At 52.1% G+C, this 23300-nt stretch overlaps 1 long non-coding RNA gene across 1 annotated transcript in view; it reads left to right on the top strand.

Annotated features, from left to right (window-relative positions):
* Positions 1–12452, top strand: part of LOC145723294 (uncharacterized) — a 54827-nt gene extending 42375 nt beyond the window's left edge. The window contains exon 2 of the long non-coding RNA XR_014148222.1: positions 12415–12452. This is a non-coding gene — a long non-coding RNA (uncharacterized LOC145723294). The remainder of the gene's footprint in view (positions 1–12414) is intronic.
* The last annotated feature ends 10848 nt before the right edge of the window (positions 12453–23300 follow it).

Raw genomic sequence — 23300 nt, forward strand, 5'->3', positions numbered from 1 at the left:
CAGGTTCACCGGTCGTGGTGGTAGGTTCTTGTTTTACATCTTGATGAAATTTGTATGCTATTCCATCGTCATGGATGAGAAGAGAAAGACTTTGCTCCGAGCTGATGGGTTCCCCAACTCTGTGAAGTCAAGCAGGGGGGGACATGGCCCCTTCCTCTCTCCAATGCTCTTCTGATGATGTGTGGCAGAGTCTGGAAGGAGGGGAGCAGGGGCTGGGTTCCCTCATGAGAATCTGTGTTGAAGGCCAGGGGTCAAGACCCATCCATGATGTCAGTCTCAAGGTCACAGATCGTCATCTGGCCCTCCCTCCATGACCCGGGCGTGTTAGAACCGGAAGGGGTAAAGGTTGGCACGGAGAGGGGCAGGTTCCGAAGAGGGAAGAAGAGAAGGCCCACCTCCCCCTGTGCCCCTGGGAGCTCCTGGCTGGGGCCCCTAGGGATGAGAGGAGGTTCAGGGGCCAAAAAGGAGAAAAGTTCCGAAGAAGGGAAACCCACTCGTTTTTACCATCTTCCCACAATGCCTACTGATAATAGGGATGCATGGCAGGAAGAAAGATGGGGTGATAAGAGCTGAGACCCCCAGGGAAAGAGCAGAGCTCTTGCCTCCTGAGTGCCCCAGGGAACCAGGCTGGCAGGGCTCACCCAGGCTTGCGGTCGGCGGTGGGGGGTCATCACTGGGAGGCACATCTCCCCTTTCCCAGACTAAGTGCTGCATCCCCTCCCCCCCAACCCCCGCCGCGCCCTTCCACACTCAGTCAGTTGTCACCTTTTGTGATGTAAGTATGAGTATAGAAGGGTGTTGGCCTCACATCTAGAAGGCCACCCTGCTCACAGAGTCCACAAATGGAAGGTTTAGAAAGCCCAGACCTACATGGCTCAGGCCAGAGATGTTGAGGTCAAACGGACCCCCAAGTGCCACCCCCAAGAGCCAAAGTGCTTTGTGTGTGGAGCACGGCGAGTTGCTCTTTGTTGCCATAAGATCGTGTTCATTTTGCAGAGAGCTCATCCCACCAGGTTGGGGAGAAGTCCATTTGGTTATTATTAGGGGTCTTATCCTTCAGCCAGAATTGCACCAGAACGGGCTGCCCACTTGCCCACCGTCCAAGCCCACGTGATCCTTGGCTCGAGCCACCTCACAGAGTCCTGACCGCTTCCTGGAGCCCACTCGTGGGACCCGTGGGCCTCTTCCCCACCTCTCCGGATCAGTCCCCTACAGACCTCTCTCAGGGACTCTTGGCATCCAAGTCAGGTGTCCAGCTTTTGGAAGCTCTTGGAAACAAACAAATGGCTCTTGATGGCTGTGAACGTCCCCGGGAAAGGGAAACACAAAGCCTAGCTCCCTCATGGAAAGGAGACGACAGGGACACGGGCCTCCACACAGGACCAGTCCCACATACTGCTCACCAGGGCTCTGAAGGGGACACACAGAGAATTACAATATGGAGTTCGATCCTCAACGGAAGCCTGGGAGGGTTGCAGATGAGGAAGCTGAGCCTCAGGGCGGATCCATCTAAGGTCGTACATCTGGAAAATGGCAGGGCAGGGAGGGAAACCCAGACCTGGGCTTTGCACACCCAGCTTTTCGGAAATAAGGCAACCTCACACCCATAATAGCATCTTCTCCGAGGGCTTACTAGAAGCCAGCCACTGGTCTAAGCGCTTCACATGTGACGCTGGGAGGTAGACACCATTGTTTTCATGATCACTTGGGAGCACAGAGAGGTTAAGTGAATGTCCAAGGTCACAGAGCTAGTGGGTGGTAAAGCTGGGACTTGACCCTGGGCCGTCTGCCCTCCGAGTCTGCCCTGCTAACCAGGACCGGGGTGCAGGGAACGATGGCTGAGAAAGGTGCCTGGCATCACACTTACCCACCTCCCAGGCAGTGTCTTTCCTCTGCTCAGTTAGAGTGAGCTTGCTTCTGGAAGGCCCCAAAGACACACTTCGAGTGGTGGGCAGTTGGGCACTGTGATAGGCCTTTGGTGGGGGAGGAAGGGGGTCCTGACAGCTTGTCCCGGGAAGGCAGGGCAGCCTGACAGGTCCTTGCGGGCACCTCCCAGATGTGGATGGCAGGGAGGGTAGGGGAGGCACAGGGCCTGCGGGAGCAGGCACCAGTGAGTGCCCTGGGGCTGTCAAGAGCCTAGGGGAGGGCAGGAGGGGAGAAGCTGACAGGTGAGGCTGGCTCCTGACCCGCTTTGGGGATCCACCCAGGGGGCCGGCCGGGGGCGGGGGACACCCCATGCATAATGCATCTCTCTGCTAAGCCCAGCCTCTCTGGAAGCTGGCTCCTTCTGCCAGGGGTTCTGCTGGAGCGCCAGATGGCTGGGAAGATGGGGGTGAGGAGGGGAAAGCAACTGCTTCCCCTGGACTCCAGACAGGATGTGGTCTGCAAGAAAAAAGGAGGAGGAGGCTATGGGGCCCCCAGGCCCCCTGCTAGCTCCTTGCTGGGGGCTGCAGGAGAGGCAGGTGCGAGGAGCTGGACAGATCTCGGGGCAAATCACAGCCCTGCTTTGACTTGCTGTGTGACATTGGGCCAGTTTACTCCCCTCTCTGAGTCTCAAGTCCCTCAGCTCCAGGTCCTGTGGGGAATAAAACGAGCTAAGGATGAGGAAGTGGCCCAGGCGGGCCACGGAGTGAGCGTGTTTATCTTTCGCTGCCGTATCACCTTCATCTCGGGAGATATTTCCTGAGCACGTTCCGTGCCGGACACTCTCAGGTGCGCTAGGAAGAAGGGGTGGGTAGGCAGATGTGTGTGACACATGGCCCTGCTTTACCAGAAGAGCAGGACACCTGGGGGGCAAGGAACATTATGATTCAGTGACATCCCTGCTGGTTCAGAGTGGCAGGGTGTTTTATTCATACTCTAATGTAGAAATTATCCTGTGCTTTGTTTTGCCAGGAGCAGTTGCCTAAGAAAAAATAACTGGGCAAATTTTCCCTGCCCACCAGCAGGGGGAGCCCTGGCCCAGGGCAGGGGCTGGGAACTGAAGGCCTTCGATGAACTTCCACCCGCGCATTCATCTCAGAGGTTGGGCCCATCTTTCTCAGAGTGTGGTCAGAAGAGCCCCTGAATCTGAACGACTCAGAGCACGTACTGCAGCGGATTCCTGGGTCCTGCTGGTCCTCTGCTGCGGCAGCATGTCTGGTGACCGGGCCCAGGAGTCTGCATTGTAGCAAGCTGCCCACACGACTCGGGGCAAGCAGAGGTCTGAGAAATCCTGCTCGGCCCCCGGCAGGTCAGGCTGGGGGCACAAAGTGCAGGATTGTGTGGTGGGCGGGGAAGGCTGGAGTGGGAAGCAGGGGAGGTCAGAGGCCAGGCCACACAGGACCCCTGAGGAGCCAGGGTCTCAGAGGGACGGCCTCGGTGAGCCCCGGGGGACAAGCCACGAGCAGGGAGGCCTCGCAGCCCTGGGGCTGGTGGGCGTGGTGGGGGTGGGAGGGTCCCTGCAGGGGGACAACGCTGGGAGGATGTCTCTGCTCCCTGCCCCCTGCAGCCCGCTCTCCGCCGGTGTCCGCAGGGACGTGGGGGGCAGCACCAAACAGGACCCTCATGCCCTGCAGTTGTTCTCGGAGCATAACCTGAAACTAAGACCATTCCCATCTCGTGTTAAACAGAGACCAAGAAAAAAAATGACTCAGTGACTTGCTCCAGGAATGGTAAGACTGTGAACTAATGGAAGTGTCTACTAGGAACCAGGTCCAGACTCCCCTCAAGGCCCTGCGGTCCCCGTTGCCCCCCAGCGCAAAACTCTGCCCACTTTCCTCAGTCCCAGCCAGTTCCCTGCCGGCTGCAAGCAAGCTCGGGCCCTAAAATCCTATCAGTACTCTTCCCCCATCTCCCCAGTTGGGACGCTGCTGAGAGCCTGTCAGGTGGACTCTCCCTTTCTGCAAGAGGTCTGAGAAACGTAGCTTCACGTCATCAGCGGATGTCTGGTGTCTTTGGGGAAGTCCGTGGTCAACTTCTGGCCAAAAACTGTGGTTGGTGCCTGTGATGTAAAAAGAAATAGATATGACTCTGGCACAGAGCCCTTAAGACCCTTGGAATTTCCCAAGTATTAGGAGTGTCATTCATTAGGAGTCCCTTCTGAGCACACCTGAATGTAGGCTAATGGGGTGACTCAGGATGGGGCCCCTAGATTGCCTCAGGATGGGGCTGGCCACCAGAAAGCCTGAGTGATTAAACAGTGGGAACATTCAGACCCAGACACTGACCTCCTGGAAATGGGAAGGGGGCGTGGTGGTCACAGATTAAGCTCTATAGGGATTGTCAAACAGCAGGACTGGATGAGCTTCCGGGTTGGTGACCACAGGGAAATTCAAGGAGGGGGCGTGCTTGGAAGCTCCAAGCCCATTCCCCCACACCTTGCTCAGTGCATCTCTTCCACTTGGCTATTCCTGAGTTTTATCCCTTATAATAAACTGGTAAATGTAAGTCAATGCTTCTCTGAGTTCTGTGAACCGCTTTAGCAAATCGATCACACCCAAGGAGGGGGTCGTGGGAACCTCTGATCCATAGCCAGTGGGTCAGAAGCCCAGGGAACAACGTGGGACTTGGGACTGGAGGGGCAGGTAATCTTGTAGGACTGAGCCCTTACCCTGTGGGATCTGACGCTATCTCCAGATACAGGGTGTCAGAATTGAGTTAAATCTGTGGGACACCTGGTCAGTGTCCATGGACAACTGCAGAACTGTTTGGTGGTACGAGAAAAAAGGTCAGTGTGGCTTAGGAGAATAAAGACCCATCCCGCTTCTTACACTCTGAAAGCACGGATTGAACCTTGCCTCCTGCGTAGTGGCCTGACTACGTCGGCGGAATGATGAGCCTCCGGACGCAACCAGTCCTGCTGACACCTTGACTTTAGCCCAGGTAGGCTAATTTTGGACTTCTGACTTGCTGCAAGAGAACACCCAGGTGTTGTGAAGCCATGAGGCTTGGGGTAATGTGTTACTGCAGCAATGAAGGACTGTTACACCTGCCATATGGGATAAAGGCTCTGAGATGGGCCGTGGGTGCTGGGCACTCAGTCCACCCGCGCCTGGGTTGGGGGGTGGGGACTTCTGCAGTTCTCAGGTGCTCGGTGACAGTTGGGGGAGGGTGTGAGGCCACAGGGCAGAGGGCCTCAGAAGCCGGGTGCCACTGTAGGCTTGTTTCAGGAAGGTCGCTCTGGCTGCAGAGAGGTGGATATAGATCATGGGCGCCTCTGGGGGGCAGTCACCGTGGTTCGGGGAGCAGGACTGAAGGACAGGTAAGAAAGGATGCATGTGGGGTGCCTGGGTGGCTCAGTTGATAAAGTGTCTGCTTTCAGCTCAGGTCATGATCCCGGAGTCCTGGGATCGAGCCCCACATCAGGCTCCATGCTCAGCAGGGAGCTTCCTTGTGCTCTCTCTCTCTCTCTCTCAAATAAATAAATAAAATCTTAAAAAAAAAAAAAGAAAAGATGCATGTGTGGGATAGGCTACCAAGGGAGGAAGAGGGCACCGTTGACAGAACCCAAGCCAGCGCCCACAAAAAGAGGTGAAGGGACAAGATGGGGGCAAGGGGGTAGAGAAACAGGTTTGGTGGTGGCAAGATGTTGTCAGCCCCGGGGCCTTTTCTGTCTTTAATCCTTTCCCTCTCTGGGCCTCAGTTTCCCCGTTGGTAAAGTGATCCCTCACTGCTTTCACAGCAGTCAGTGAACCTGAGGCCGCAGGGAGACCATCGCCTGCTTCCCACCTGTCTCCCCTCCTGGTGGTGTAGTTCCCGAGGGTGTCCACCAGAGGGCAGGGCGGCCCACAGCCTTCTTTACTCCTGGGCTTCAAGACAGCCCCGTGTTTCCACATGCGTGTGCGTGCACGACTGTGGCTCTCGGCCTCTGTGTCACTTTGGGTCCTATGGTAGGAGTTAGGGGTGCAGGAGGTTTGTCAAGGCTTACACTTGGGGCAGACAGGGAAGGAAGAAGCGGGATTGGCCGGGAGGGCTGCAGCCTCACAAAGCCCCCGCCAGCCCCCACCCAGCAGGGACCCCCCAGGGCCCAGACTGTCAGTCTGAGGGGTCCTCCGCGGTCGCACAGGCGGGCCCCTGAAACTCGCTGTGCTCACACTGGCTGAGGGCTGCTTGGCGAGATAGGCCTTGTCTTAGCTAATGGAAGGTTCTAGAGGCTGCCACGGGGCCGCACCCCTGGAGGGGGGGTCTGCAAGTTCTTTCTTGCAGGGGGACAGGGACTGCTGCAGCCCCCCTCTGTCAGAGCACGGTGCTCCACAAACAGCCCGCTCCCCCCGTCAGCCCTTGCCAGTCGGTCCCCTCCGGCTGCCCACAGGAGGCCCTCCCTTTCGGGTACAGTGTTCAGGGCCTTGCGGCCAGTCTGCCAGGCCTTCGGACTCATGCACTCGGGGTGAGGGCAGAGCCAGGACAACCTGAGGCGCCCGCCCAGAGGAACCAGAGCCGAGGCCCCCTCACCGTGTTGTGAGGTTTGCACAGATTAGCAACCCCCCTTCGGGTTTCATACAGCACAATCAGGATAATCTTCCCCACCAGCCCCCAGGGAGAGGATCCAAAACGGGAGTGCAGGAGGGGCCGCACGTTCCCCCAAGGGCATGGCACACATGGCCCCGATGGTTTTAAGGGGCTTGTGCGCTGCGCACACACAGTCCCGCACAGCTCCACCTCTCGGTGCTGGTGGGGTCCCAGGAAAGGGAGCTCTGAGAGGGGTTTTTCCGGAATCCGTGAGGCCTGAGGGTGCCCAGGGAGGTAAGGTTGTGGAGGAGGACTGGGCTGCAGATACTCTGCTGGGCTGTCTCCTCCCCTTGCCTCTCAGGCGCCATGATGCCCATCTGCCATTATGGAGTCCTCCGCAGGTGCCGGCAGCTCCCCTCTCTTGGGTCCAGATGGTCATCCCGTGCCTTCCTCCCCCACTCTCCCCACTGCCCTCGTCCCCCAGCCCCACTCAGAGCCCAAGCCTGGGCAAAAGCCAGCACTGCTTCCCAGCACCTTCTCCTTCCCAGGTGGAGGGTCCTTGGTTGCCATGGAGACCAGGCCTGCCCACCCTCCCTCAGCCTTCCCTGCGGGGAGGGAGAAAACGGCTGGGGTGGGGGAGCGGAAGTTGGACAGATATCCAGATAGAGATAGCAGGAGAAAATCCACCCCCTACACACACACACACACACACACACACACACACACACACACACACGAGAGCCTGAGAAAGGACAAGCAGAGTACATGAGGTTTGTTGTGACTGATCCATTATTAGGTCCAGGGTCGACAGAGTGTAAACACGTATGCAAATGTGTGCAGGGCCAGTGTCTGTGTGAGCCCAAGGCGTTTCAGGGGGCCTGAGCAGGCGAGAACATGTTTCTGTGGGGGTGTGTTGGGCGGTCCTGTGTGTAGAGTGCATGGGAAGGTGTATCTGGTACTGGAGTGCTGGTGAGCATGTACATGAGAGGTGGTTGGTGTGAGCACATGTCTAGGAGGATGCATGTGTTGTGGGGGTTGGGAGTGCCCTGGTCTCCCACATGTCTTGTCCCCCAAAAGCAGGCTGGCTGGGACTCCCCTGATCCCACCCACTGGGTGAAAAGGTGGACTTCGGGTGCTGGGCACTGGGTGGACGATGAAGTATGGCAGGGAGAAGCTTGGAAGAACCAAGAAGGAGCAGGGACCACGGTGCCAAGGCCTGACTAGCCCCCCCTTGCCTTCATGGGAAGATTGAGCTGCCTCCCCACTTCCTCATCTCCCTCCCATTGTAAGCCCCCTGGGGCAAGGATTGTGTTCCCTCCTTGAAGTGGATGCCTGTCCAAGCTAGGTCCTGATTTTTCCCCTTAAATCAGAAGTTTCCAGAGTGTAGGGCTGTGTCTTGATATTCTTATTTGAATAAGGTTCTCAGATAAAATACAGAATACTCAGTTAAATTTGAATTTCAGATAAAAAGTGAATAATTTTTTTAGTATAAATGCATCCCAAAGAGTACATGGAATATACTTATACTAAAAGAATTACTCATTGTGTCTCGAAATTCAAATTTAACTGGATGTCCTATATTTTTATTTGCTAAATCTGGCAACCCAATATTGGAAGCCCCCCAAAGACACAAATAGGTTGGAATGAAAGGATGGAAAAAGATATTCTATGCAAAGAGAGACCAAAATAGAGCAGAGCGGCTATACATACTAATATCAGACAAAAGAGATTTTAACTCAAAAATTGTTACCAGAGACAAGGATATTGTATATTCATAAAAGGGTCAATCCAACAAGAAGACATAAGGATATAAACAAATGTGTGTTTAACAACAGAGTCCCAAAATATATGAAGCTAACATTGACAGAATTGAAAAGAGAAATACACAGTTCTACCATAATAATAGAAGAGTTTAATACCCCACTTTCAATAATGCATAGAACAACTAGGAAGAAGTTCAATAAGGAAATAAAGGACTCGAACAGAGTTATAAACCAAGTAGACCTGAAAGGCATATACAGAACATTCCGTCCAACAACAGCAGAATACACATTCTTCTCCAGTGCACATGGAAGTTTATCTAGGATAGACGCTATGGTAGGTCACAAAACAAGTCTCAATGAATCTTGGAAATTTGAATCATCCAAACTATCTTTTGCAACCACAATAGGATGAAACTGGACACCAACAAAGAAGGAAAACTGGAAAATTCACAAGTATGTGGAATTAAACAACACAGTCTTAAGTAACCAACGGGTCAAAGAAGAAATCACAAGGGAAATGAGAAAATTAGAAAATATTTTGATACAATAAAAACAAAAACACAACATACCAGAACTTCTAAGATTCAGGGAAAGCAGTGCTGGGAGGGAAATTTGTAGCTGTAAATGCCTACATTATAAAAGGAGAAAATTCTCAAGTCAGTAGCATAACTTTACACTTTAAGAAACCAGAGAAAAGAGAGGTGCTTGGCTGGCTCGTTGATGAAGCGTGTGACTCTTGATTTCAGGGTTGTGAGTTCCCCCACACTGGGTGTAGAGCTTACTTAAAAATAAATTCTTTAAAAAAAAAAAAGAAATTAGTAAAAAGAGCAATCAGAACCCAAACCAAGCAGAAGGAAGAACATAATAACAATTAGAACAGAGATAAACAAAATAGAGAATAGAAAAGTAGAGAAAGCCAATGAAACCAAACGTTGTTTCTTCGGGAAGTTTACAAAATTGACATAACATTAGCTAGACTGACTAAGGAAAGAGATAAGACTCAAGTAACTAAGGTTAGAAATGAAACTGGAGGCATTACTACCAACTCTACAGAAATTTTAAAAGGTTATGAGAATATGAACACTAAAAACCGGATGACCTGATTGAAATGAACAAATTCTTAGAAAGACGCAAACTACCAAACTTGACTCTGGCAGAAAATGAAAATCTGAACAGAACTATAAGAAGTAAAGACATTGAGTCAATAATGAAAAATCTCCCAACGAAGCAAAGCCTAGAACCGGATGGCCTCCCTGGTGAATTCTACCAACCATTTAAAGAAAAATCAACACCCATCTTTCCTAAATTCTTCCAAAAAAACAGAAGAGGAGGGAACACTTCTCAGTCATTCTGGGAGGCCAGCATTACCCTCATACCAAACGCAGACGAAGATGTTACAAGACAGCTACGGGCCAATATTCCTTGAGAACATTAGATGGTCTAAGCTCTAAATAACTGCTGTTATTTAGTGTGTGTGTGTGTGTGTGTGTGTGTGTGTGTGTGTGTGTGTAGGGGGGTGTATTGTAAATTAGTGTTTCTTACTTACTTACCCTTTAGTAAACCGTGTTTTCAACATGTGAGCCAATTCAGAGAACTTACAATCATACAGCGGGCCTCAACACACCTAAACTAAGCTTCTACATGGGATTGTTTGGAGAACACTTTAATTACAGCCAATTCTTTCAAGCCTTTGGGCATTGTTTATGTCTCCGTAGATTCAAAATCATCAGTGACTACAGAGTCACTCTAAAAATGAAGAAACAGAACATGAGTCAGTCAGTTACTGTCATATTCTAAAGCAATGGGTCAAAATCATGTCAACAGTCTCTTTCAGCCCTTTTCTCTGACTTTTGGAGAAGAAAAACTTTAGGTTTTACCAAATAGAGTGATAATTTTCTGGCGAAGATATTTTACTAGAAATTACTGTTAATTGGTGGAAACACTTGAGAACCACTGTAATCAATACTAAAGAAACAAAGATACAAACACATCGCAATTTCTAGATTTTCCGTGAAATCATCTCGACCAAATTTATCCTTATATTTAAGACTTTTCTTATTTCTGTATCTGTTGCTCCACGTGGAGGAAAGTTTTCAAGGTTAAAATTAATAATTGTTCTTTCATGAATTAGGAGCAAACTTGGATGGGCAACTATGGCTTTAGTGTCATGAATTGAATGTGATTTGGGAAGATTAATTTGGATGTATTTACATATTTGCAGAAGCTGTAATGTGGTTATTTGCTACCTTAACAGACTAATAAAGAGATAAAAGTTTTTCTCTATTTTTAAAAACATGTTAATGTAACTAAAAAGTATTAAACATTGCTATTTTCATTTTTATGTACTTTTATTTTTAAATTTTTTATTGACATGAGTATATATAAAGTTCATATATTATGAATTTATAAAGTTTGTGTATTATTATGCACAATTGTGTATTATATTTTGATTATTTCTTTTATTGCAAATAAGTAAAAAACACTAACTTACAATACATCCTCGTCCCCCCACCCCCATACACACACACATAAAACATTTTCACTGTCTGCATTTCTTTTCCAGCCATTTTGATTATTTCTTTCATTGCAAGATCATAGCTACACGTAAGTTCGTTGTATAGGGGAAGGGATGGCCCCCGCTCCAGGTGTCAGATGCACTAGAAAGGGTCCTTGCCCGGGAGAGTATTTGTCTATGGCCCTGAGACCAGGCCTGCCTGATACTCCATGCCTGCCTCACCCCTTTCTGGAACCTTCCTGCCCAACAAGGAATAATACCTGCTGGGGCACCCAGCCTTAGCTGATGATTCCACAACATCCCTCTCACCCCTCCCCGCCGGGCCTGGCGGCTTCCTCTGCCATGTGGTTCTAGGCCCCGAGCCAGCAGGGAAGCAGACCAGGGTGAGAGCAGAAGGGAGCCTCACAGTGTTAATTGGTGCTAACGAATTCCCCGCAGCCCTGTCTTTCCTCCACCACTGTGGGGAGGCAGTGGAACCCACCGTTAGCTTTGCACTTTGCATCCTGAAGTCAAGCAGCCCCTCCCCCTTGCCCTAGGTGCCCTGCACACGTGAGAAGGAGTAGGAGGAAAGAGGTGTTAATATTAAAAATAGTCCGTGCCTTCTCTGTGCCGGGATCCTTCCGAAGCACTTTTCATGTATGTTACTCCCTTAACCTTCATGACAAGGCAGATATTAATCAGGAGTCCCAATATACAGCTGATAAGCAGCTAATGTATTGAGTCCTTACTCTGTCCAGTCCCGGTCCCAGGCCAGGTACAGACTTTGCCCTGGTAGATGGCTGCTGTCAGTCATTATCCCCATTTGATAGATGAAGAAACTGGGGCCCAGAGAGGCTAAGTAATTCAACCAAGGCCACACAGCCAGCAAGTAGCAGAGACAGGATTTGGACTCAGATGGAGCTGATTCTCAAGTCTTACGTTCCTGATCCACAACAAAACATCCTCTCTGAGGGGCTCCCACTGAAAATCCTGTCTCCACCCTGTGGATAGGAGAGGTACCTGTAGGGACACCGGCCCCTCCCCTCCAGCCTCCGGTCACACCTGCAGGGAGTCAGCATACTGCAGGAATGGCTTCTGGCCCCAGATGCCCGGCTTCCCTGGGCTACCGCCTGCCCCTTCCCTGCATGGTGACCCACCCCTGCTCCACGGGCCTCCTCCGTGTTTAAAGGGCAAATGAGGCCCCACTGCTCCTGGCTTTCCTTTCCTGGCCTGGCATGTGGGGACAGAAGTCACGTGGGGAAGAAGCCCGTGCCGCCAAGGGTCCTGGGGCGAATACAGTGGGAGCCAAGGCTCTGGAGGCCCAGATTTGGCCTCTCTTGGCTCTTGATTTGGTTGGTCCCAAAAGGAAGGACACAGCACAGTGCATCACACACACACACACACACTCACTTGCTCATGCATGCCTGACTCAACTGACCTTGCCACAGCTCAGGGACCTGAGGGGGTTGGTGCCAAATGTCCAATGAAAAACTCGGACCGGCTGATCCGCACACTCCTCCTTGGGTCTGACAGTTTCCGCTCTTTGACATCTATGTTTCAATTTTTTTTTTTTTAAAGATTTTATTTATTTATTTGAGACAGAGAGAATGAGAGACAGAGCATGAGAGGGAGGAGGGTCAGAGGGAGAAGCAGACTCCCCGCTGAGCAGGGAGCCCGAAGCGGGACTCGATCCCGGGACTCCAGGATCATGACCTGAGCCGAAGGCAGTCGCTTAACCGACTGAGCCACCCAGGCGCCCTCTATGTTTCAATTTTTTCACCTTCACGTGGGCATAAAATCAGTAGCTATTCCACAGAGTTATTGTAAGAAATCAAGGAAACATGCTTAAGGATGGTCCTGGCTCACAGTAAGGCTGTGAGTCATCACTTGTCATTATGAAGCCAGTCCCCAGGGATCAGGCAGTGGGGCCAACCCCTGGGGCACCCTCCAGGGTCAGCCTGGAAGGCATGGGGGTAAAACGGGAGGTTGAATACGAGCATTGGGCCTTCCAGAACCTTCTTGGCCACTGACCGGCCGGGTGACCCAGGGCACGTTGCCCGTTCCCCACCCCACCTGCTGCTCCCCTTCCTACCCTAATCCCATGCTTCTGTTTCTCATCTATGACATCAGGATGGTTGTAGGGATTAAATGAAATCATGTGCATAGAGTGCTTAACACAGGGCCTAGACATAAATGGTGCCTATTATCATCATTATCCCTACTCATTCTCTGAGGGGTTGTCATGGGGATGGGAACAAAGAACAAGTCTTTTTCTCTTGGTTTATAATGAAGGATATTGGGACCCAAAAAGTCAAAATGACCGACCTGAACTCCACGGCTGATTTCTGGCGCAGCTGGGATTTAAAAACATATCTACCAATCTTTCATACCAATAAGCCAACTTGCTGTCTACAAACTGTCTCCGTGGGCACAAGCTTGTTTATCCTAGCTTGAGACCTGGGTCATTTTGCTTCTGTTTTTTAAAAATAGATTTTTATGTTTTAGGGCAGTTTTAGGTTCAAAGCAAAATAGAGCAGAAAATACAGAATTCTCACATACCCCTCCCCCCCAGACATAGCCTCTGTCTCTATCAAGATCTCGCACACACCGAGTGGGACATTTGTTGCAGATCCACAAACCTGCATTGACACGTCATTGTCACCCGAAGTCCATAGGTCACACCAGGGTTCCTGCTTGGTGTCGTCCAGTCTACGGGTTTTGACAAATGTGTAATGTCCTGTGTCCACCATTTACAGGAGCATACAGAATGGTTTCGCTGCTCTAAAATCCTCTGGGCTCTGCCTATTCATCCCTTCTCCCCCTTACCCCCTGGCAAGCACTGATCTTGTTACTGTCTCCATAGTTCTGCCTTTTCCAGAAGGTCCCATAGTTGGAACCATACAGTACATAGCCTTTTCAGATCAGCTTCTTTCACTCAGCAATATGCATTTAAGTTTCCTCCGTGTCTTTTCATAGCCTTAGAGCTCATGTCTTTTTAGTGCTGATACTATTCCATTGTTTATCCGTCTATCTGCTGAAGGTCATGGTTGCTTCCAAGTTTGGGCAGTTATGAATAAGGCTGCTTACTGCTATAAACACCGTGTGTAGGTTTTGTGTAGATGTAAGGGTTTTTAAAATATTTAATTATTTATTTGATAGAGAGCACAAGGGGTGGGGGCGGGGGGGGAGGGGCAGAGGGAGAGGGAGAAGCAGGGTCCCTGCCAAGCAGGGAGCCCGATGCGGGGCTCGATCCCGGGACTCCAGGATCATGACCTGAGCCGAAGGCAGACGCTTAACCAACTGAGCCACCCAGGTGCCCAGCGTAGATGTCAGTTTTCCACTCTTTTGGGTAAACGCTAAGGAGTACAACTGCTGGATGGTATGGTACGAGTAAGTTTAGTTCTGTAAGAACCAGCCAAACTGTCTTCCAAAGTGGCTGTGCATCTTTTGTTCCCACCAGCAATGAATGTGAGTCCCTGTCGTGCCACATCCTCACCAGTGTTTGCTGTTGTCAGTGTTTGGGAGTTTGCCCTATTTTGCAGGCGGGGGGACTGAGGTGCAGAGAGGTAAAGGCTTCACCCTGGCGGTGACAGATCGTCCTCCCACTCCACCTTCGCCCTGTGCACCCAGCTCTCACAGTGTGTAGGCTATGGAGTCATTTTCCAGCGGGCCCAGTGCCCTTCCCAGCAGGGAGGAGCTTCTCTGGTTGAGTCCCTGAGCAAGCATCCCTGCAGAGGTGATTCTGGAGCAAAGGGCAAACCCGCGGGGTGGCTGTTCTCTTCCCCTCTGTGGATGGCTGGGTGGTGCTGTCAGAAGGGCCGTCTTGCTTATAGTTGGACAAGAGTCTGTATCCCAGTTCTGCCGCTCACTAGCTGTGCAGCTGCGTCCAAGTCACCTACCCTCCAAGACTTCGTTTTCCCACCTGAAAAAGGGGGCCACTCCCTGGGGTTGTTGGCAGGATCAGAGAGGACTCTGCATATGTAAAGTGCCTGCAGGTAACACGGCGATTACTCAGACCTTAGACCATCTATATTCATAAGGGATGTTGTTCTAGAGTCTTCTTTTCTTGTGATGTCTTTGTCTGGATTTGGTGTCAGGGTAATTCGGGCCTCATAGAATGAGTTAGGGGCTATTGAGGGTCTTGATCATGAAATCGTACAACGTTGGAAGGAACTTCTGGGTGGTGACTCATAAGCCGGTGTCCTCACACTGAGAAGAGACCAGGAGCTAAGATAATCGGGAACAAGCCAAGCGCCCGCAAATGTAGACTGGTCTGAGAGCCTGGGAACCCCAAGTAGGAAAGTAGGGGTGCTTCCATGCTCTCCTTTTATTCTCCCTGGGGTTCAGTGGAGACTGAGGAAGAAGCCGTGCCTGTCCCAGCAAAGCAGCAGGGAGCATAAGGAAGGATCCGTGTCCAAAAATGCAGAGATCCATGTGGTGCAGCAGAAAGAGCCCCGGGGTGGAGCCGGGCTGACCCAGGGGTGACTCTTGTCTCCATCACTGCCTCTTAGATCAACCTTGGGCTCCAACTCACTGAACCTCCATTTGTTCATCTGCAAAATGCACATAAACCCCCTCTAGGACCGTGGTGAAGACAGATTGAGACAATGGGCCTTAAGCAACTCAGCACAGGGAAGGCTCCTGGGACTGGTCACCTTTGGATTCTTGATCTTGACTCCCCATGTCTGATGATGGCAGAAAACATGAATCTTCCCGCCTCCGGGGATCCCCTGGCAGGATTCTGTCCTTTTGGAAGGAAGTCTGGAGGAAGAGGAAGAAGTAATGGATGGTGCACCTGGCTGTGGGCGTCTACAAGCCATGCCCCAGGGGGCGCCTGGGTGCCTCAGTCCACCGAGTGTCCGACTCTGGGTTTCAGCTCGGGTTGTAATCTCGGGTTTGTGAGATCGAGCCCCGTGTCGGGCTCTGTGCTGGGCATGCAGCCTGCTTGGAATTCTCTCTCTCCCTCTCCCTTTGCCCCTCCCCCCACATCCCTCTCTCAAATAACTAACTAACTAACTAACTAAATAAAATCCATGCCCACGCTTGCGTGGCTCAGTCAATTAAGTTTCTGACTTTGGCTCGGGTCATGATCTCAGGGTCCTGGGATTGAGCCCCACACTGGGCTCTGTGTTCAGCCAGGAGCCTGCTTCTCCCTCTCTCTCTGCTCCTCCTCCCGCTTGTGCTCTCTTTCTCGAATAAATAAAATCATTAAAAAAAAAAGGGAAGAAGAAAAAGAAGCCATGCCCCAGGCTGTGGAAGAGTTTGGGGATAGAGATCTGATGGCAAACATCTCTCTAAAGAACTGCCCAAGAACGCGGGCACTGGCTTCTGTGTTGGCTCCTGGAGGATCGCTCCACCCCAGCGCAGGATCCTTCTCTCCCACCATCCAGCCCCGTGGGCCGCCACACCAGGGTCTGCAGGGTCACCCCGCCCTCTGCCTGGGCTTCTCATGCCCAGACCCCACTGGACTCCCGTCCCGCTCTCCTTGGGGCTCTGCCCAAGTGTTGCTGAATTCCTTAGGTCTCCCCCAACCCCACTCCTTACTCCTTACCTTGCATCACACCCTTCATCCCCTGCCATGTATTTACCTGGCCATTTGCTCATTGTCTGTATCCCTCGCCCCACACCCACAGAACAAAAGCTTATGGGGGGCAAAGACCTTGGCTTTGGTCCCACTCCCATCCTCAGCCCCCGGCACAGCAGATGGTATGGAGTAGGTTCCTGCTAAATATTTGCCAAATGAATTATCAAATTAATACCGCTTTCCTGATGGGAGAAGCAGTCATGGAATGGAGACAGCCCTGAGGGGGAGGTAAGATTTGGGGGAAAGGAGCCTGGGTCACACGGAGCCCAGGGTGCAGACACCAGGCCCCCCCCATAAGAGGTGCTCCCAGAGCTGACCGTGGGGGTGGCCTCTTCCACAAACACACGGGGCTGCTGTAAGCGACGAGGCTCAAGTCCCCTGACCCACAGCCCAGCATCCTCCCCTCCAACCAAGTCACCTTCACTGGTCTCTTTGAAAGCTCCCTGCTCAGTGGGAAGTCTGCTTGTCCCTCTGCCTCTGCCTTCCCGCTACTCTGCTCTCTCTCTCTCAAATAAATAAATAAATAAAATCTTAAAAAAAAAAAAGAAAGAAAACATGGGTCTTGGATTCTACAAAGAATCTTCATATGCCTTGATTGAACAATAAACAAGTTAGTTTCCTTTCTCTACATATTATTATAAATCTTCATTGATAAATCACAACACCCCATATGGGCCAAGAATTTTGTAGTACATTTTAAAATCAAATTGTTTATATAGACATTCCCCCCCCACATACACACACACAAATTTCCACAAGGCCCTGCACACACTAAGAGCAGCCCTAATGAGGGGGAGATAAGCCTTATTCTTGGGAACCAGAGTCAGAGCATCTTGCAGCAGGCAGAGACCTTGGTAACCATCTGGTCCAAAGCCTGATCTTTACAGATGATGGGGGGACTGAAATGCAACAGTGACACCCCAGGGTATTTAACAGTGACAAGCTGGTGAGTGCTAGGGGCTCTGTGGAGGGAGAGGACAGAGTGTCTGGGTGACGGGGGGGATCCTCAGAATGAAAGGACTTTCTGCTGAGCCAGCCTGGAGGAGAATGGCACGGAGCATTCCTGGGGTGGCAGTGGGGGATCCAGGCACCGAGGGGCAGAGGGAGCAGGACCTGGGAAGCAGGGCACTGTCAGGGATTGGTGGGGCTGAAGGGCACCTGGGAAGGGCAGTGGGGTTGTAAGTGTATCTCTGAGACCTTTCTCCAAGTCTCTGAGGCCCCACCCCTGCCCCCCAACTTGAGGAGCTTCTCTCCCACGAGGCAATCAGGATATCGGCAATTCCCACTCCTGGGGGGTCTTCAGGATCGGCCTCGGAGAGCCGGCGGGGGCTAACCCCGGGCAGTAGCTGGAGCCACTGAGTCTGTACATGATTTCAGGCTAAAGCGCGAACATCCAGAGCCATGTCCCCTCTCTAGAGCTGCGGCAGACCCACTCCCCTCACCCTGCCATGCCTGTAATCTCCTCGTCTTTGGTGGAACGATCTTAAAAGCCTCCAGCTACGATTTTGAAGCCCAGGCTAAAGTTCAGCGCGGCTGAGAGACGGGAGGGGAAGCAGCCCCTTCCTCCTGGTTCTGTGTGGTTTGTAAAGCACCCATACCCACTGAGAAGTCAGCCGCTGGGCCACAGGGTGCTCACCGTACTCTGTGCTGACCATCAGTGCTTCTCAGAATCCCAGGAGGACCTATCTAAACACACCGCTGGACCCACCTCCAGAGTTCCTGCGCCGGTAAGCCAGGTGTGGGGCCCAAGAAGCTGCGTTTAGAGCAAGCCCCCAGGTGGAGCTGCTGCTGCTCTGGGACCCATGCTTTGAGAACCACTGATGGAGGTGTTACTGAAGTTGAGATGTAAAAGGAGCTCTGGGCTGGGAATCTGGTTCCCGGGTCCCTGGTGGCGGGATACCAGGGACCGCTCGCGCCCTCTCTTGGTGGTTGGCGGCATGGCAGGCTTTTCTTCCCCTCCTTTTTTTTTTCTTTCAAATATTTTTCATCGTTAATACATGTGTGTCAATTGATAGCACTAGAGTCGATGGGTTTCTGTCATCTCATTCTATAAAGGGGTAAACCATGGCCTGGCTAGGCTATGGGGCTTTGGGAAACCACATGCTCACGGATGGTAAAGCTTGTGCTCTATAGAACTCAGATCTCCTGATTCCCTTCCCTCTACCCTGGACGAGTCCGAATCCACAAGCTCGTCGGGCAGATACACGGCCCCCAGTGCTCTCTCACTGAGAGTGGTATTACCTCCACGTTGGAGAAGAGGAGACGGGTACAAGGGTACAAGGAGGTCAAACACCTGACCTGATCACACAGACAGTGTGGGAGAGCCAGGATTTGAGCCCACGCATTATGGCTCCAGAGCACCACACTGAAGCCTTGCACTCTACAAGAGTGGCCAGGGTTTCCGGAGCAACATTGTCTCTGGGCTGCACCTGCGGTGTCTGCCGTCTTCCCTGCCTGTGGCTGAAAGTGCCTGTTTGCTTCCATGGCCCCAGAGAGAGCTGGGAGAGCAGACAAGGGTGGGGGGAACTGACCCCCGGCTTCCCTCACTGAGCCCCGTTCTGTGGCTCCTCCTCTGTCATCCATTTCCGTACATCCCACAAATACACAGCATGCATACGGGCACACACCCCATACCCACTCACGCAAGCTCACGGAGTCAGAGTGGGTCACAGATGAAGAGCCTGTGCCCAGGTGAGGGCATCCCCAGCCAAGGACGCAGATGTGCCTCCTTTCAGGAGGCTCAGCGATCATCACCCCTCTGATATGGGGTGAAGGATGACACTCCAGAACAGGGCCCCCCTCCCAAAGTCAGCATTATGTGTGTTGGATAGGGGCCATGGAGAAAGGGGGTGAGGGACCAGGAGAGAGAGAGTGGGTGAGAGAGGGAGCGAGGCAGGGACAGGAACACAGAGACAAAATCAGACACAGAGAGATGAGGGGACAGGTGGGTGGAGCTGGAGGAGAGACAGGAGGAAGAGAGAGAGCTTGAACGTCCAGCAGAGGGGAGGAGAGAGGACAGGCCCTACCCAGGCACGAAGAGTAGTAGAAGGAGTGGGGAGGTGGAGGGCAGAGTAGGAAAAGCAGGAATGAGGGGTTTCTGTAGGTGAAGAGGTGTGGGTAGGACACAGACATGCAGATTCGAAGCATGGGGAGGTGGGGGCAACAGAGACAGGGGGAGGAGAGAACCCGGGAACTGAGGCATGTAGTCAGGGAGAGAGATTGAGAAAACAATGAAAAAGAGACTGGAAGGGAGAAATGGAAACCATGAGAATTGTATAGAGGGAAGAGGACGAAGCAATGTGCTAGGATTGCTGTGTGCTGGAATCGCCAAGAAAAGAAGCAGTTCTTGTCTTCAAGCAGCTTGTCCTACAGCAGGTTGCTAAAAACACAAACAGGAAATGACAAAACAATACACAAGCACAGAAGGAAACTCAGGGAGTATGGAAAGTAGTACAGAGGTTGGGCGGCTAAGCCATCCTGGTCATAGTCCAGGCGGGCTTCCTGGAGGAGGCAACATCTGAGGAAAAAATGAGGAAGACTCTGATAGGTACTGAGGGGAAGAGATGGGTAAGAGTATGACGAGACAGGAAGCCTGAAGATTAAAGGGGCTAGGGCAGGTCTCGGAGGACCCTGTTTGGGCTTCATCCTGAAGGCATCAGGGAGCCCCTGATAAGTTTCAAGGAGGCAGATCTGTGTGTGTTTTCTCAGGAGTGCATGAGCTGCTGGGTAGAGAATGGATGGGTGGGCACAAGATAGGAGGCAGGAGGACCAGTTGGGGTGACCCAAGCAAAAGAAAATGCTGCATGAAGGCAGTAATAGTGGAGACAGTGATGAGGGGGAAGGATTTGAGGAGAAGTGAGGTGTGCAGGGCCTGCCGACTGAGCACCTGGGGGCAGGTGGAGTGTGTGTGTGTCCTGGGATGGCATGAATGAGGAGCACCTCCCTCCTATGGGGCTCCATGGCTTTGGCAACTTCCCTCTGCTCCCTGCTACAGGGCAGCACCCACCCATGGTCTCGGATGTGTCCCCACGTCGGTGGGCGAGGACCAAGTCCTTTCCACTAGGTAGTGTGGCGCCCAGCATGGTGCCTGGGCGAATGAACACACTAAGCAGGGCAGCGCCTGAAGTTGAGAGACCCGACGCCTCACTCAGGGGTGCTGGGACCGGAGCCAAGGGTCACTAAGGCTGAAGCTAAAGGTGCTGTCTCATTGGCTTGGTTGAACAGTTACCGAGCATCTATGTGTCAGCTACTCCTTGTGATTAAAAAGAGAGAACACATGGTCATAGCCCATCCGAAGAGAGAGGACAAGTCTATTTTAGTTATGATCATGATCATACAGTTCAAATCAGGTCCCCGTGGAGGTGGTGTCAGGAGGCCCACATAGAGGAGATGCCATTTGAGCTGGGCTTTGAAGGACGAATAGGAGTTTGTTGTGCAGAGAAAGAGGGGCAGAGGCATCCAAGGCCAAGTAGGGAGCATAATCTAAGCATCGAGGTGTGAAAGTGTCTAGGGCAGGCCAGAGCTGCTACTGCACATTCTCATTTCCTCCACGATTTGTAGCACCTTCCCTCAGTTTCCCTCGGCTTGCCTCCCCGAGAGCTCAGACTTGAGCTGACAGCATTCCTCCTCAAGGAAGTGTGTGTGGGGGTGACTTTCCACTTTCTGACCCCGGGCATTCTCCAATCTGAAGCGATCCCCTCCGTGGCAGCCTTCGACCAGTGAAGAAAAGGAACCTGTCCATAAATGCCCGCTGACTGACTGACTCCTGGCAAGCAATGCAGGACACATCCCAGAGGTCGCTGGGGAAACGGGGCCCCTGGCCCCCAGCAGTGACCTCGAGAACACACAATATAAAACCAATCTTATATTGGCGTTTCCTCCTTCCCAGACTCACTACCCACCCCCGCCCCACCATCCCACTCCTACTTCCTGGGATCACCTTCCAATTAAACCACCTGCATCCAGCTCCTTTTCTCAGGCTCTGCTTTGGGGAGAATGCAAAGTAAGATGGGCCGCGTTGCTGGAACCCAGGGCAGGAGGCATTGTGGTATAGACAATTGCACCACAGATGTATTTCTGAGTATCTTCTATGGGCCAACCCTTGGTTTGACAAGGGGATGCAGAGTTCTTTGAGACGGTCCTCCCTCTCCCAGACCTCCATCCTGATGGGGAGATGAGATGAGAGGGGTGAGCCACCAGCACGTGACTGAAAGTTTTCTGTCTGCCTTCGGAGCGTGTAACGTGGGTTGTGGGCAGCAGATTGATGTTCCTAATTACATTTGGCTCAAGCTGATATTAAGTATTTGTCTCACTCCCAGAGCCCACAATGCCCGCGGACGGTGGGGAAGGTGCCAAGAGGCATGCTGGCTAGCTGAGGCTAACAATCTGGGATTTTAAATATCCATGAGAGATAAAAAATGGACGAGTCACAGCCATGGGGGAAGGGTGACTGGTGTTCTTGAGTTGTCCTTCAGTGTCTTCCAAGAAGGGCTGGAGGGGCCCCGGAAAGGTCTTGAGGTCCATCCTCCTGTCTTGAAGGCTGATCTTACCCAAGACAAATCCAGACAGGGAATTTGACCCACCTCTGATGCAGGACTGAGGGGAAATGCTTTTGTGGGTCTCATTTAAATTTCTTCTGTTGCACCTCAAAGGTTTATTTTGCTTGATTCATTGTTAATGGCATTAAATCTTCACTGAGCACCTACTGTTTGCCCAGGGGTACACAACAAGAGAAGTCATGCCCTTGTGCTCAGGATACTTGTCAGCTCACCATCTGTACTGACGGGAAGCTCATGAAAACAACACCAGGCACGCAGACCCAAATGCAACAGGGGGAGCATGGGGGCTGGAGTTGGGTGCACCAAGGAGGTAGGGCCGGGAGACGGGGGGGCGTGTTTGGATTAGTGCATAAAAATGAGGAGGGCCTTCCTGGCACGGGAGCAGTGTGGTCAAAGGCGTGAGGTCCAACCTGGGAACAGGAAGGGTGTGCACAGAGAGATGCAGCAACATGGGCTCCCCAAGAGAATTAGTAAGTCATTCAAACATGTGGAAGCGGGACTAGTGGCTGTCCCTCTACCTTCCAGGACAAGTGTGAAGCTCACATAAGGCAGCAGGTGTGAGTGCCCCCTGGGATCTGCAGAGCCAAGGCATGATGCTGTGAATGCTATGCTCCATTCAAAAAGACTTCTGTTCAAGTCCTGGCTCTGTCACTGTGTGATCTTGGGCAGGTCCCCTCCCCGCTCTGAGTGTGCTCACTCATCAGCAAAATGAAGATGGTAATTCCTTCCTCATACTCTTGCATGTAGGATTACAGGGAAAAAATTAAAATAAAAATAGCCGGCTGATCCCCGGAGCGCTCTGCAGATGCTGATTGCTCTACTATTGTAGTCTACTCAGTGAGCTCCTTGAAGCCAGGTACCTGATCCCCCCTCTTCCTCCAGCACCTTCCACAGAGCAGGCGCCCCGACACCACCCGGTCCACTTGGTCTAGTTAATTGCTTTGTAGAGTCGCGCGGGAGCAGGAAGCCAGCACTTCCGGGCTTGCAGGCGGGCGGTGGGGCGCGAAGATCTTTCCGCCTCCGTCTCCACTAACCCCTCCTCTTCTGAGTCTCAGCGGTTCAGTAACTGCCGAAACCGGTTCTGCTCAGGTGCTCGGGAAGGAGGAGAGCTGCCGGGTCACCTTCAGGTGGTGATCCCTCAAGTCCGTCAGCAGCTCCAGGATATGGTGTGACCCGGGTCAGGATCAGTGCACCACACAGGTCGCACCTATGTTCCTGCAGAGCAGCGCGGCACCCAAGCGTAGTGTAGACACACCTAGAGCAGGGATCGTCCAATCTCGAGAAGACAGCTTTTATAACAAGGGGTTCCGTAGAGAGCTTGTGGCGACGTGGAAAGAGCGGGCGCCAGGACGACCGCCTGGAGCCAAGGATGGCTGTGTGCCCTTGTCTAAGTCACTTCCCACTCTGGTCCTCAGTTTCCTTCTCTGTGAAATTGGCTACAATGCCCGCTGGGCTAGCCAATCGCTGCGGGA

The sequence above is a fragment of the Leptonychotes weddellii genome, chromosome 9, assembly GCF_054177405.1.
Source record: "Leptonychotes weddellii isolate Sample4059 chromosome 9, ASM5417740v2, whole genome shotgun sequence".
Lineage (NCBI taxonomy): Eukaryota > Metazoa > Chordata > Mammalia > Carnivora > Phocidae > Leptonychotes > Leptonychotes weddellii.